Source organism: Mirounga angustirostris, unplaced genomic scaffold (assembly GCF_029215605.1).
Source record: "Mirounga angustirostris isolate CCGP_5_RB_7025 unplaced genomic scaffold, mMirAng1.0.hap1 SCAF_13, whole genome shotgun sequence".
NCBI lineage: Eukaryota > Metazoa > Chordata > Mammalia > Carnivora > Phocidae > Mirounga > Mirounga angustirostris.
Window position 1 is genome coordinate 72558161 of NW_026991721.1, and position 15743 is coordinate 72573903.

A 15743-nucleotide genomic window follows, 5' to 3' on the forward strand; every position below is an offset into this window, starting at 1 on the left:
ATTGATTGAGCAACTACTCTCTCAGTCTCTCCAGCAGGAGTTTCTCACTGACTACCTAGCCTCTCTGACTATTCCCAAAGGGATTTTTCTCAACTTCTTAACACCAGAACTGACATGCTATGGGAAGGAAACTAAACCAATGGGCCTCTTCTTCAGTTATATATTCACCAGTGCTTGTCTTTTTGAGCCAGCTCATATGATCCAATCACTCTGGATTAACTAATAATGTTATTTAATCAAATAGGTGGTTTTCGGGTTAAAAAAAACTGAATCAGAAAAGTTAATGTATGAACTGAGTTATCATGACAAGTAGGATTCAAGAATTAGGAGAGCTTTAATTATACTATGATCTCTGGCTAGGAGAGCCTCAGGTTCAGAGTATCAGTGTCTACGATGCAAGGGTTTGGCAGAATGTGTTGAGTCCAGGGTGCCTGGGTGGCTCAGTTGGTTAAGCATCTGACTTGATTTTGGCTCAGGTCATGATCTCAGGAAGGAGAGATGGAGCCCTGTGTCAGGCTCTGTGCTGGGCGTGGAGCCTGCTTAAGATTCTCTCTCTCCCTGTGCCCAACCTCCCCCCCCTGCCAGCACCCCCTGCACATGCCCACATTCACACACTCTTTTTCTCTGTCTTAAAAAAAAAAAAAAAAAAAAAAAAAAAGGCCCAATTTAGGGATACCAAGTGACAGGTACAGCTGACAGGCAGTGACAATAGAATAGGACCCCATCTATCCTAGCAGACTGCTAAACTAGCTACCTGCTTACCTGAAAGTCACAGAGTCCATGGCTCCTTTCTTTGGAATGAGTTGCATCCATGAGTTTATGTAAGCTTTCCACTTAAGTATGGGGCCAAAGAGGCCTCCTTATTTATGATAAGGAGCTGAGATGTGACTACTCCCTTGGTTTCAGGCCATTCAACCAGAGCTGAGGAGCAAACTCCACGTATAAGCAAAATCTCTTCTATCTCTGAGGGCAGAATTTGTATTGTTTGCTTCCTTTGTACTTTCCTTAGTATTTACTAGTGTTTCCTATCCACAGAAGGCATTCACTAATCATGCTTTTGACTCTTTACTTACCTGTACCTTCCAGTTTGCTTTAAGAAGGCTTAAAAAAAAAACCAAAAAACAAAAAACTCAGTTTGCAAACAAAATTTTCTCTAATCTGGGAGAGTTTGTCCAAAGACTTTTTTTTTTAATCTGTTTTTCATAACTCTGGGCTTAATTTTGATTAGCTTATATGCTTAAGGAAATGTGCTTTGTCATTGTTGAAGGAGTGTATCATGATTCACAGGCTCACAGTGAAATGAGTTGGCTTTGCTTTTCTAAATCTTAAATATGCTTCTCCAGGGAGCTTTCTGACCCACAGACTACCACAGTGATGGGATTTAGAGTCTTTATTCTATTGGGTGTAAAAGCATTCATTTATTTCTATTCATTGGTATCTATTAGGACAAAAATCCAAACACCTCCATTCCTGGAAACACTGTTTATGTCATTTTCAAAGGTCCCTTTCAGGCTTCAGAGGTCTCCAACCAAAAGAAAAAGCCCAAGGAATAAGAAAAAAAAACAAAAGGATTTTAGCAATTACAAGGACTGAGAGGAAATCAGTTTCTGAGAGAAAATGTGTTTCCTGTATCCAGGGCTGAGAAGCTGAGAGTGGCTTATTTTTTGTTCTGTATACAGCTCCTCAATGCCTATTACATGAGTTCCTCTTTAAATTCATACCAAATTTTTCCCCCTTTCAGGATGAGTCTTACTAATGTTGAGCAAATGGAATAAAAACACTCATATTTGGTTCATCACTGATTATCCAGTCGATGCTCAGATACATCTAAGAGCCATCATTACGAATTTAATGATGTGGCCAGATTTGCCAGTGGATCTCAGAGGAGCAAGATTTGTAGGCTAGAAAATCCGCTTAATGAAATAAATACAAAATCTAAAAGCAAACTGCCACTTAATTTTTTTTCTTCTCTTCATCGCATATGCTCAGCCTTTCATCTCTATTAGATGTACAGTCTTTGAAAATTAGGCAAACTTCACTGGAGAGTTAATGCAAATTGATAAGGAGCACTGTCTCCTGAGCAGTCACTGGAGTTCCCGTTTTCAGACACAGATGACTTAAACAGAGGCAATTTTTAGGAATCAAAAAGAAAGGGGGGGCACCTGGGTGTTTTAGTCGGTTAAGCATCTGCCTTCAGCTCAGGTCATGATCCCAGGTTTCTGGGATAGAGCCCTACATTGGGCTCCCTGCTCAGCGGGGAATCTGCTTCTCCCTCTCCCCTCCCCCCTGCTCGTGCTTTCTCTCTCAAATAAATAAATAAAATCTTAAAAAAAAAACACACACAAGAAAGTGAACCCGCCCTTCTTTAAAAAATCAGGTGCCTATCCCGTGTTTTCAAACCTCAATTTAATAATTCACGAAGAAAACGTATCCTGATTGAAGGGACAAACCCTAGGACTAAGACACAGCTCTGTTGTGAGAATCATACTAAGACCAGATGCAAAAGTCAGATCCTTCAAGGCACATACCAGAAAAAAGCCCTAGAGTTCAGATTTGCTTTCACATGCTTTTGCATGTTTTTTTATTTAAAGATATGCAAAGCCTATAAGAAGAATCAAAAGGGAGAAAAAGGTATTAGGGTCTTCATCCATTCTTTTCATTTTAGTCTGCACCCTTGGACACAATACAACATACAATAGTTGTATGTCAGTGTTCCTCACATTATTGACATTGGAGCCAAGTAGTTCTTTGTTGTGGGGAGCATCCCGTGCCTTGTAGGATGTTAGGCAGCATTCTTGGCCTTGACTTTGTAGATGCCAAGAGTGCCTTCCACTCCCTGTCACCAGTTGTGACAAATGTGTCCAGACATTGCCAGATGTTCCCTGCTGTATGTAAGGCAGAAGATTTCATAATTTGGCTAGCCTCAAAGTTGTTTAGCATGTAATTAAATTTTATTTGATGTACATTTTTTTATATTCCAAATATTCATCAGTATACATTCAAAAATTAGATCATCACTGATTCTATTTTAAATTTTTAGTATTTTATTAATGAGATTCTTTGAACACATTCAAAAATTGGGATAAAACATACAATAAGAAAAAGAAAACTCTTCAATACTGAGTATCATTGGTAAAAACAGCCCACTTCCTACTCCCAACTTTGGCTTCTAGGAAACTTACTCCTTAGTTCAGATGAGTTTATTTTTAGGGAAATTCTAACTTCTGGGTATTAGTGGGTATAATAATCAAATCCTGATTTTTAATAGGTTGCACTATTACAACTGTAAATTTTTTATTGCATTGCTGGATAAAATGCTCTTAGGTTGATACACAGGCTTTTTACTTTTAGAAGGGATAAGAAAAGCCAACACCTTCTGTCAGAGAAGAATGAAATGAGGAAGGAGCTAGCAGCTTCCCAGTGTAAACAGCTGAGAAAATAGCAGATAATTTCTTAAGGTCTTTACAGATCTAAAATTTTAGTTTGGTACTTAAATATAAAAATAATATTGTATAATTTTTTGGCAATTACTTTCACCTTAAAAATTAATTCCAAGATGAAATGTATCAAAATCAATGTAAAAAAATTTCACATCTGATCATCAACCTTTCCCAGTCATTTTTTTTTTTTAAAGATTTTATTTATTTGACACAGAGAGATAGTGAGAGCAGGAACACAAGCAGGGGGAGTGGGAGAGGGAGAAGCAGGCTTCCCGCCGAGCAGGGAGCCCGATGCGGGGCTCGATCCCAGGACCCTGGGATCACGACCTGAGCCGAAGGCAGGCGCTTAACGACTGAGCCACCCAGGCACCCCCCAGTCATCTTTTATGTAATGCATGAGTGACATAGTCTCATCTGATCTTATTTATAAAAGTTCTTACATGTCCAAGATGTGATACACCAGACCACTGTGATAAGATTAATAGCTAACAATGGAGTGCTTGCTGCGTGCCGTCTCTGCTGTAGGCACTCACTAACATTATCTCATGTGAGCCCCATGATAAACTTTGAGATGCCATCATACAAGTCTCTTCACTTGGGCTTACAGAGGTTAAGTAAATGACCCATTGTCATGAACTATGTTTCCAGAAAGCTCACATTCAAATACAGCTTTTCATCTGTGGTGTCCTTGAATCTTAATATCCATGTACCACCAATTAGTCTGATAAATAATCACAACAAAAATTCCATTTTCTTTCAAATTATTTTATTAGCTTATTTACAGTAGTGTTTGGGGACATAAAAATTACCCTTATTAGGAGCAAATTGCATTTTATGGCATAAAACATTAAGCAATTCCTAAGTCATAAGAGCCAGAGCAATTTTTAAAAAGAACAACAAAGCTGGGGGATTTATACAACCTGATTTCAAAACTAACTATGAACTGGCAGTATTAAGACAGTGCGGTATTGGATAGACACGTAGATCAATAGGAAACAAGAGAATCTGGGAACAGATCCAGATATAAATGGTCAATTAATTTTTGACAAAGTTGCCAAGGGTTGCAGTAGGAAATTCTCTTAAAGAAATAGTGCTGTGTTCCAACTGAATATCCATTTGGGGGAAAAATTAACTCATTTATAGACAGCAGAGCAGTGGTTGCCTGACAACAGGGACAAAAGTTGGATTGCAAAAGGGCAAGAAGAGTCTTTCAGAGGAGATGGAAATGTTCTATATCTTGTTTGTGGTGGTAGTTTTGCAGATGTATACAACTGCCCAAGTCGTTGAGTTGTATTCTTTAAATGGAATGTAGGTTTTTGTACATAAGTTATACTTTAATAAAGTTGATTTTTAAAAGTAGGTATCTAGAGATGACTAGTTTCATCCTTGTGTTATTTTCCATAGCAAGCAAGGGGCATCTGAAAACCTCTTCACTGAATTCTAGGGGTATAACTTTCTGGATGCTGCAGAGTCCTGTGAGTCGGAGAAGAAGAAGAAGAAGAAGAAGGAGGAGGAGGAGGAGGAGAAGGAGGAGGAGGAGGAGGAGGAGAAGGAGGAGAAGGAGAAGAGAGAAGAGGGAAGAGAGAAGGAGGGGAAGGAGGAGGAGGGAGGAGGAGGAGGGGGAGGAGAAGGAGGAGAAGGAGGGGAAGAAGGAAGAGGAGGAGGGGAAGGAGGAAGAGGGGGAGGGGAAGAAGAAAGAAGGAGGAGGAGGAGGAGGAGGAGGAGAAGACTTCACCAATTCATTGGAATTTTACAGTCCCAAGCAAAAAGCCCTTTATAACAGGAAGGAATATTTTCTCCATTAAATGATAGCATAGGAAACAAAACAATTCCCCTAAAATTAGTCCATTTGACAGCATTCAACAAATTTGAAAAGATGGCTTAGTTACTAAAAGAAGGACTTTGCTGGCTTTTTAAATAATTTAGATGAGGACTGTTAGAATCTAGAATAGGAAACCAAAATGGTTACAGCATCTACTTCTCTGAAGAAAAAACAATAGCATTAAACATCCATTGCTTTATTCAATTGCCCTGTTTACTAAGCAGAAGACAGACTGAGGGGACTTCTGGGGATATGTTTAAAATCTGTAAAATTAGGGCGCCTGGGTGGCTCAGTTGGTTAAGCGACTGCCTTCGGCTCAGGTCATGATCCTGGAGTCCCTGGATCGAGTCCCGCATCGGGCTTCCTGCTCGGCAGGGAGTCTGCTTCTCCCTCTGACCCTCCCCTCTCTCCTGTGCTCTCTCTCATTCTCTCTCTCAAATAAATAAATAAAATCTTTAAAATCTGTAAAATTAAATACTGAATGTGAAACTTAATCCATCTAGTTTTTACTAATATACCATTAAGTAATACAAAGCAATATATTAACTCTGGTAATATATTAAGTTTTTATTTCTTTGCTAAAGACTGTATGTTTTTACATTAACTATAATATTTAACTTTTTACAAGAAAAATGTTAAATATTTCTTGGGGTTTGCCTCCATCTAGTGGACATGTTGGTCTTTTACATTTAATTGAAAAAAGTATAAGCATCCTGGTTTGGTTGTTCATTTTTAGTTTTTTGGAATTAAAAAAAGTAAAGAAAAATGGTAACCACAATTTCTAGATAGAATGGTATGTATTATACTTATTTTCATCAGAAATTGATTCCCGAGAAGATTTGAGGTGGTACATAATTAAAAACACACATATATAATAAGAAGAAATAGAAAATCAAAAGCCATTTAGGAGGAAGACGGAAATAAACCACCTAAATTAATATGGTCACTACAATTGACAATTATCCCCAAGATTTTTGATATTGGAAACAAAAAAGAAAAGAAACCAGTAATTGCATAATTCTTTATCATGTGATCAAAGTGCACCACATTGCTTTTTTAAGAATAAAAATATTTCCAGACTAATTTTTTTCTAACTAAAATATGCTTCATTTTTGTATAACTCTGTAGCTGTATAGAAAACAGAGGAAAGTTCAGAAATCTTGGTGAATTCTCCAAAGTGAACATACCCATGTAACCAGCACCCCAAAAGTCTACTTTGTGATCTTTCTGAGCTCCTTCCAAGGTAACCATCACCCTAAATTCTATCACCATCATTTCATTTTGTCTACATAAAAAGAACTGTTTATTGTAATATTTTTGTGTTTGCTTCATGCACTCAACCTTACATCTGTGAGATTCATTCATATTTTTGTATGTACCAGGGGTTTTCCCCTTTTCATTGCTATGGAGTGTTCTTTATATGAACTACAATAATGTATTTTTTGTTGTCTTTTGAAGGGCCTTTGAAATGTTTCCAGTTTGGAGTTTTTACGAATGGTGCTGGCATCAACATTCTAGGATATGGTTTGGGTGTACACAGTATACGTTTTTGTATACTTGTATCCTAGCGTTAGGACTGCCAGGCAATAGAGTATATTTATATTCAGCTTTAATAAAAATTGCCAAAACTATTTTCCAAAGGGGTTGTACCAATTTTCACTCTGAGGAGCAAGGAATTAGAGTTCCAGTTGCTCCATATCCTCCCAATCCTTTTTACTGTCACCTTGTTTGTTGTTGTTGTTTAGATAGCTATATATATTTTGTCATATACCTGGTGACCATATATGATTGGAGCTGTTTCTAGACTCTATTTTGTTCTATTGATCTATCTGTCCTTCAGTACCACAGTTTTAATACTGTAGCTTGATAGTAAGCTTTGCTATCTGGTAGTGCAAATGTTTCAACTTTGTTTTTTTGTTTTGTTTTGTTTTGTTTTAAGATTTATTTATTTGAGAGAGAGAGAATGAGAGAGAGAGCACATGAGAGGGGGCAGGGTCAGAGGGAGAAGCAGACTCCCTGCCAAGCAAGGAACCCGATGTGGGACTCAATCCCAAGACTCCAGGATCATGACCTGAGCCGAAGGCAGTTGCCCAACCAACTGAGCCACCCAGGTGCCCTGTTTCAACTTTGTTTTTATTCTTCAAGGTTGTTTTTGCCATTCTTGGCCCTTTGCATGTACATTTCAATATGAGAATGTCTTTGTAAGTCTCTATTTTAAAACAATTGAGATTTAGATTGGAGTTACATTACAGATCAGTTTGAGGAAAATTAACATGATTATAATATTGTATTATAAATCCTTTTAATTTATTTTTATAAAGTTTTTTAAAAAAATTTTAATTCCAGTATAGTTAACACACAGTATTATATTAATTTCAGGTGTAACAATATAGTGATTCAAGAACTCTATACATTAAGCAGTGCTCATCATGAGTGTACTCTTTAATCCCCATCATATATTTCAGCCATCACCCCCCCAATTCTTGAATATAATTTATTTATTTACTTATTTTTAAATTCAAGTTAGTTAACACATAGTGCAGTATTGGTTTCAGGAGTAGAATTTAGTGGCTCATCCCTTACATATAACACCCAGTGCTCATCCTAACAAGTGTTCTCCTTAATGCCCATCACCCATTTAGCCCATACCCCAACCCACCTCCCCTCCAGCAAGCCTCAGTTTGTTCTCCATATTTAAGAGTCTCTTATGGTTTGCCTCTCTCTCTGTTTTTGTCTTATTTTATTTATTTATTTATTTTATTTTTCCTTCCCTTCCCCTACGTTCATCTGTTTTATTTCTTAAATTCCACCAAATTCCATATATTTGTTTTTCTCTGACTGACTTATTTTGCTTATCATAGTATTTATTTGTTGCTGTGTATAAATTTATTTTTTAAATTTATTTTTCCTTGGGATGCCTGGCTGGCTCAGTCGGTTAAGTGTCTGCCTTCGGCTCAGGTCATGATCCCAGGGTCCTGGGATTGAGTCCCACATTGGGCTCCCTGCTCAGCGGGGAGTCTGCTTCTCCCTCTCCCTCTGCCTGCCACTCCCCCTGCTTGTGCTCTCTCTCCCTCTCTCTCTCTCTGGCAAATAAATAAATAAAATCTTTAAAAATAAATAAATAAATAAATTTACTTTTCCTTATTGACTGTGTCCAGTGACCTTAATAGAATTATTCTAATAGTTTATCTGTACATTCATTTGAATTTTCTGTATGTAAATCATGTTGACAAAAAATAACAGTTTAATTTCTTCCTTTTTCTTTCTTTCTTTTTTTTTTTTTGAGAAAGCAAACATTTCCACCTTTGGCAGACTGCCAAGATGATGCTTTATTGTAGAATTTATGAAGCCACACTTTAGTAACTTGCACATTTTATTAAAATGAATCAGAAAGAAAAGCAAAGGATAACAATACAACCCCATATCTCAAAACTTTCTAGATTTTTTAGTGCAAGAAATGCTGTATCACTGAAGCACTTGAGAATCATCATGAAATCATAGCAAAAAATGTAATCAACTCAGAAGGGGTAATAAAAAAAGAGAAACAACCAGAGAGGCACACAGATTTTTTTTTTAAAGGATTTTTATAATATATTGAAAAAAACCACAAAATAAAAAAGGGATCAATCAACATACACCTCGGAAGTCCTTTCAAGGATCTCTGCCGCACTGCCCCAGGCCGCTGACGCCCCTTCCGGCTCTGCTCAGCCTGCAGCTCATTTAAGGATCATCAGAGATGACGCATGCTCTGGTTCTTAAAATCAGACTCGTTCTGCCAAATCCAAGACCCTGAACTTATCCAAATTGTGGAAACAGGCTTCTACCACCGGCCCACTAAAATACCTCCCATTCAGATCAACAATAGCTTTAATTGCTGATTCAACCCTCTCAAATTCTAAAAATATTCCTACTGTTTCATCATCAGGGGCACTAGGAATTTCAAAACATCACACATTTTCCAATTTCGCCATATTTTTCACACTCATCCGTGGTTTCCACTTCCAAGTCTTCATCTGCCTCTCCTGCACCAACCCTGTCCTTAGGAGGACCACTTTAGTAGGACACTTAAGTATTTCAGTTAATGGATTTGAATCTGACTTCTTGGATGCATCTTTCTCTGTGGCATCACCCATAATGATCTTGCCTCCTTGCTTGCTTGTCTTCTCCACTGACAGTGCTGTGCAGAGCCCGCACTCGTATTTCCCAAGACCATGGCCTTCCCGGAAGCCCTACTTCTGCATGATTTTAGGTGCCAGCCATGTTGTCAAGGAAGGAGTTGCCAGGTCCATTCGGACATCTGGGTCTGTCTTGTTCCTCGTATACTGGGGGAGGAATAGCAGCTTTGGAAGACTGGGAGCGAGGTCTTGAACCTCTTCCTAAGGGAAATCTCAGGGTAACTCTTGGTCTTTCTCTACAAGATAAGTGGGTGGCGAAATGGCAGCTCCACCCATACTTCTTTTCCGCTTCTCTCGCTTGTAATCTTCATCTTCATCAGAATCTGGATCGGGGATGCCTGGGTGGCTCAGGTGGTTAAGCGACGGCCTTCAGCTCAGGTCATGATCCTGGAGTCTTGGGATCTAGTCCAGCATCGGGCTCCCTGCTCAGTGGGAAGTCTGCTTCTCCCTCTGACCCTCCTCCCTCTCATGCTCTCTGTCTCTCATTCTGTCTCTCTCAAATAAATAAATAAAATCTTTTTTAAAAAATTAAAAAAAAAAAAAGAATCTGGATCTGGTTGCCTAGAAAAACCAATTGCTTCAGGTCTGTCCTTATGCCTCTTTTCTCTCTCCTATTTCTTTTTGTCTTTCCAGCTCCCGCTGTCTCTGTTGTTCCTCTCTTTGGTGCTTCACTACTTTCTCATAATCATTAGGAAACACGGGATCATATTCATCAGCTAAAGGAATCAAAACTTCTCCTACAGAAAATCCACTGGGAACAGGATCCTTCAGGCCAGCTGCAACATGTGGGTGGGTGGGGGTGTCTATGATCTGCTGGTCACCTGATGAGCCGCTTCACTTTAGGTCGATTACTGGGGCAAATACTGTACTCTGTTTTGTTCTCTGGCTCTTCAGTTGATTCTCAAACGTTAAACCAACCTTGCATTCCTAGTACAGTCACTTTATTATGATGTGCTAACTTTTTTTGTTAACATGTTGGGTTGTTTTGCTAATATGTAATATTTAAATCAATCTCCGTGAGGTAGATTGACCTATATTTTTACTTTTTTGGGTAATGTTCTTTCAGATTTTGGTATAAAGGTGAGCTGAGAAGCGTTAACTTTTTTTTTCTAACTCCTGGAAGAGCTGGATAGGATTGGTGTTATATCTTTCTTAAATATTTGGAAGAATTCAGTAGTGAGACTTTAGGTTTTCTTTGTGGGACAGGTTTCAATTTGAGCTCAAGATCTTTAATAGTTCTGTTTCTATAATTACTTCTATATAAAGGTTATATTTCTTCTGGGCCCATTTTGGCAAGTTGTGTTTTTTAAGTAATTTGTCTGCCTCATCCAAGTTGTCAAATTTACTAGCATCAAATTATTCATAATATCTTCTTACTATCTTTTTAATGTCTATAAGACATTAAGGAATCATTCAATAAACATATATGAAGTGAAAGAACAATGCAGAAAGAAGTGGAGCTGCCTGGGATAAAGGAGCACCTGCGCTGTCTCCAGGAAATCCCTTGGGTCCTGTGGAACTAAATGTTCTCTAGGCTTCTCACTGCTCCAAAGTTTTATGACTGTGCTGTTCAACCAGCAGTTAGAAATACAGAATTGGAGTCAGGATAAAGATCGAATCTGGAGATATTTAAAAGGCCCTGCATCTTAAGGTGATAATTAAAGTGTTGGAATTGAACAAAATAGCAAAAAGAGAGAAAAGAGCAAAGAGAGAACTTGAATGAATGTCTGCATTGATGAATTTGGAATTCTGAAAAGAATGGTGACAGCAATGGGGACATGACCACGAGAGAGAAGTAGCCAGAAAGCCAGGAAAATGGACAGTTTTGGAAACCTAGAGGAGACTGTCAATAAAAATGGGGCATAAAACATTGTCAAATGCTATCAGAGAGGTCAAGAGACATGAGAAAGCATGGCTTGACTTGGAGAGGTACTTGGAGACCTTTAAGAGACTAAATTCAATAGTGGTGAGAGTGGAAACAGAATATAGGAAATAAAAAAAGTGAATTGGGTAAGCAACTGGAGACCAAATGTGAATTATATTGTCAAGAAAATAGGCCACAAAGGAAAAGAAGTAGAATAATATAAGCTTGGGATATTTTGTATGGTCAAGGGAAGGATTTTATGTATTTTTGAATAGAAATGGAACAATCAGTATAGGGATAAGGAAAGAAAAATCAATATACAGAAGATAGATAATAGAAATCTGAAGGAGTTTCAAGTAGAAGGGAAACCTGTAGAATGGGACAAAATATTTGCAAATCATATATCTGATAAGGAATTAATATCCAGAACATATAGAGATATTTGCTCATCCACGTTCATTACATCAATATTTACAACAGCAAAGAGGTGATGAATGTCCATTGACAGATGAATGTAGTATATATATATAAAGAAATAAAATGTAGCATATACATAAAATAGAATATTATTAAGCCTGGGGCACCTGGGTGGCTCGGGAGGCTAAGTGTGCAACTCTTGATTTCGGGTCAGGTTGTGATCCCAGGGTCCTGGGATGGAGCCCTGCATCGGACTCTGCACTCAGCAGGAATTCTACTTCAAGATTTCTGTCCCTCTTCCTCTGCCCCTCCCCTCCTCAAACAAATAAATAAATCTTTAAAAAAAAAGAAAATTATTAAGCCTTTATAAAGAGGGTAATGCTGTCACATGCTACAATAGAGATGAACCTTGAAATTATGCTAAATGAAATAAGCCAGTCACAAAAAGACCAATACTATATGACTCTACTCATATGAGATATCTAAAGTATTCAAATTCATAGAAACAGAAAGTAGAATGGTTCTTGCCAGGGGCTGGGGGAAAGGAGAAATAGGAAGTTGGTGTTCAATGGGTGTAAAGTTTCTGTTTTGCATAATGAAAAAGTTCTAGAGATCTGTTAAACAACAATGTAAAGATACTTAAAAATGGTTAAGGTGGTAAATTACAAATGTTTGTGATTGTCCAAATACCCTAAATGGTCTCATTGATTGGTTTTACAAGTAAATGTTATAATACAAATTTATAAAATAAATATTTTAAAAAGATAATTGACTATTTGGTTAAGTGTCTGACTCTTGATTTTCTCAGGTCATGATCTCAGGTGCCTGAGATTGAGCCCTGCAATGGGCTCCGCACTCAGTGCAGAGTTTGCTTAATATTCTCTCTCTCCCTCTCCCCCTGCTCCTCTCCCGACTCGCACTCTCTAATTATTAAATAAAATCTTTTAAAATAAAGATAATTGGGGCACCTGGGGGGCTCAGTTGGTTAAGCAACTGCCTTCGGCTCAGGTCATGATCCCGGAGTCCTGGGATCGAGTCCCACATCGGGCTCCCGGCTCAGAAGGGAGCCTGCTTCTCCCTCTGACCCTATCCCCTCTCATGCTGTTTCTCTCTCTCTCTCTCTCTCTCTCTCAAAAAAAAATTAATTAAAAAATAAATAAATAAAATAAAGATAATTGACTATTTAAACAACAATGATAACAATTTTTACAGAGTTTACAACATCTAAAAGTAAAATATATGTCGACAATTATATAATGGCTGAGGGGAGAAATGGAAGTTTCTTAAACTATACATAAAGAGGTATATTATCTCTTGAAGGTAGCGCATGAAAAGTTAAAGACATATACTGTAATCACTAAAGTGACCACTAAAATAGCAAAACAAAGAAATATTGCTAACCTTCATGATAAAAGCACTCAACAGATTAGGAATAGAAGAGAACTTTTCAACCTGATAAATGACATCTATAAAAACCCAAAACTAACATCATACTTAGTGGTGAAAGACTGAATGCTTTCCATCTAAGATCAAGTCAAGACAAGGATGTCTGTTCTCACCACTTCTATTAAACATTGTACCGGAGGTTCTAGCCAGAAAATAAAATAAAAGGCATCCAGATTGGAAAAGAAGTAAAAGTATCACTATTTGCAGATGACATGCTCTTGTATATAGAAAATCATAAGGAATTCACTGAAAAAACTATTAAGACTAATGAGTTCAGCAACACTCCAGAATATAAGATCAATATACAAGAAATCAATTATATTTCTAAAAGGACCAATGAGCAAACTGAAAATTAAGTTAAAAAACAATTTTATGTACAAAACTATCAAAAAGAATAAAATACTTTGGAATAAACTTAACAAAAGTGCAAAACTTTTGCTCTGAGAACTATAAAACATTATTGAAAGAAATTAAAGAAGCACTAAATAAATGGAAAGACATCTTATGTTCATGGGTCAAAACACTTATTGTTAAGATGATAACATTCTCCACATTGATCTACGGATTCAGTGCAATCTCTTTCAAAATTCCAGGTAACTTCTTTACAAAAATCAATAAGCTGATCTGAAAATTCATATGGAAATGCAAGGAACCCAGAAGAGCCAAAACAGTCTTAAAAAAGAAGAGAGTTGGAGGCCTCACACATTCTGATTTCAAAACTTACTAGAAAACTGTTAATCAAGACATGTGGTACTGGCATAAGGATAGACATATAGATCAATGGAATAAAATTGAGAATCCAGAAATAAACCCTCACATTTATGGGCCATTGACTTTTGACAGGGGTGTCAACACAATTCAGTGGAGGAAAAAACAGTCTTTTCAACAAATGGTGCTGGGAAAACTGGATATCCACATGCAAAAAAATAAAGTTAGAGTCATACATCACACTGTAATGAGATACAAAAATTAACTCAAAATGGTCAAAGACTTAAATGTAAGAGCTAAAACTATAAAATTTTTAGAAGAAAGCATATAGGGGGAAAAATCTTCATGATATTGGATTTGGCAGTGGTTTCTTGGATGTGACACCAAAAGCAAAAGCATTAAATGGAAAAACAGATAAATGAGACTACATCAAAATTAAAACTTATTGAAATCAAAGGGCATTATCAATAAAATGAAAAGGCAGCCCATGGAATAGGAGAAATATTTACAAGTCATACATCTGATAAGACATTAATACTCAAAATATATAAAGAACTCCTACAACTCAACAACAAATAATCCAACAAGCAATATACTTGAATAGACATCTCTTCAAAGAAGATATACAGATATCCTATAAGCATATGAAAAGATGTTCAACATCACAGTCATTGGAGAAATGCAAATCAAAACCACAAAGAGATACCACTTCATACTAACTAGGATAGTTGGCTATTATTATTATTATTATTATTATTATTTTTAAAAAAGGAAAGTAACAAGTGTTGGTAGGGACATAGAGAAACTGGAACCCTTGTACATTGCTGTTGGGAATGTAAAATGGTGTAAACACTTGAAAAAGTTTGATGGTTCCTTTAAAAGTTAAACATGGAATTGCCACATGATCCAGCAATTCCATTTTTAGGTATGTACTCAAAAGAATTGAAAGCAGGAACTCAAATAGGTAACTTGTATGTCAGTGCTCATTGTTGCATTATTGGAAACCGGCAAAGGTGGAAACAACTCAAACATCCATCAACAGATGAATAAGGAAATGTGGTATGTCCACACAATGGAATACTATTCAACTTTAAAAGAATGCAGTTCTTATATATGCTATGACATAGATGAACTTTAAAAACATTATGCTAAGTGAGGTGCCTGGGTGGCTCAGTCTGTTAGGCATCCGCTCTTGGTTTCAGCTCAGGTCATGATCTCATGGGTTGTGGGATGGAGCTCCATGTCTAGCTCCATGCTCAAGGGGGAGTCAGCTTGAAAGATTCTCTCCCTCTGCCCCTCCCCCCCACTCTCTCTCTCTTAAATAAATAATCTTTAAAAAAAAATTATGCTAAGTGTAATAAGCCAGACACAAAAGGTAAAATACTGTATGATTCCACTTATATGAGGTACCTAAAGTAGCCAAATTCATAGAGACAGGAACTAGAATAGAGGTTATCAGGGGTTAGGAGAGGGGGAAATTGGGAATTATTATTTAATGGGTACAGAGTTTCTATTTGGGATAATGAAAAAGTTGTAGAAATGGAGAGTGGTAATGGCTGTATGAGTATACTTAATGCTATTGGACTGTATGCTTAAAAATGGTTAAATTTTATGTGTATTTTACCACAATAAAAATAAAGCAGTTAGACCCTCAAATTCCCCATTCTGAGCAGCTAGATGGCTGATAATGAAGGAGAACTAAATCCTTATCTTTCAAAGTAGGAAATCAACATATGATACCTAAGATTGAAAACATAACACATCAAAATAAACATTTTGCTATACAGTCGTAAATACTCAATTACCAGGCCAGAGGTGTGAAAGAGGTTGCTTCGGTGGTGAAATGGAGGCAGATGGGGTTGCCTGTATTT

The 15743-nt window shown here is 37.2% G+C and overlaps 1 pseudogene; it reads right to left on the reverse strand.

Moving 5' to 3' along the window:
- Positions 1-9023: 9023 nt before the first annotated feature.
- LOC123856541 (splicing factor 45-like) lies at positions 9024-13293 on the reverse strand (annotated as a pseudogene).
- Positions 13294-15743: the final 2450 nt, after the last annotated feature.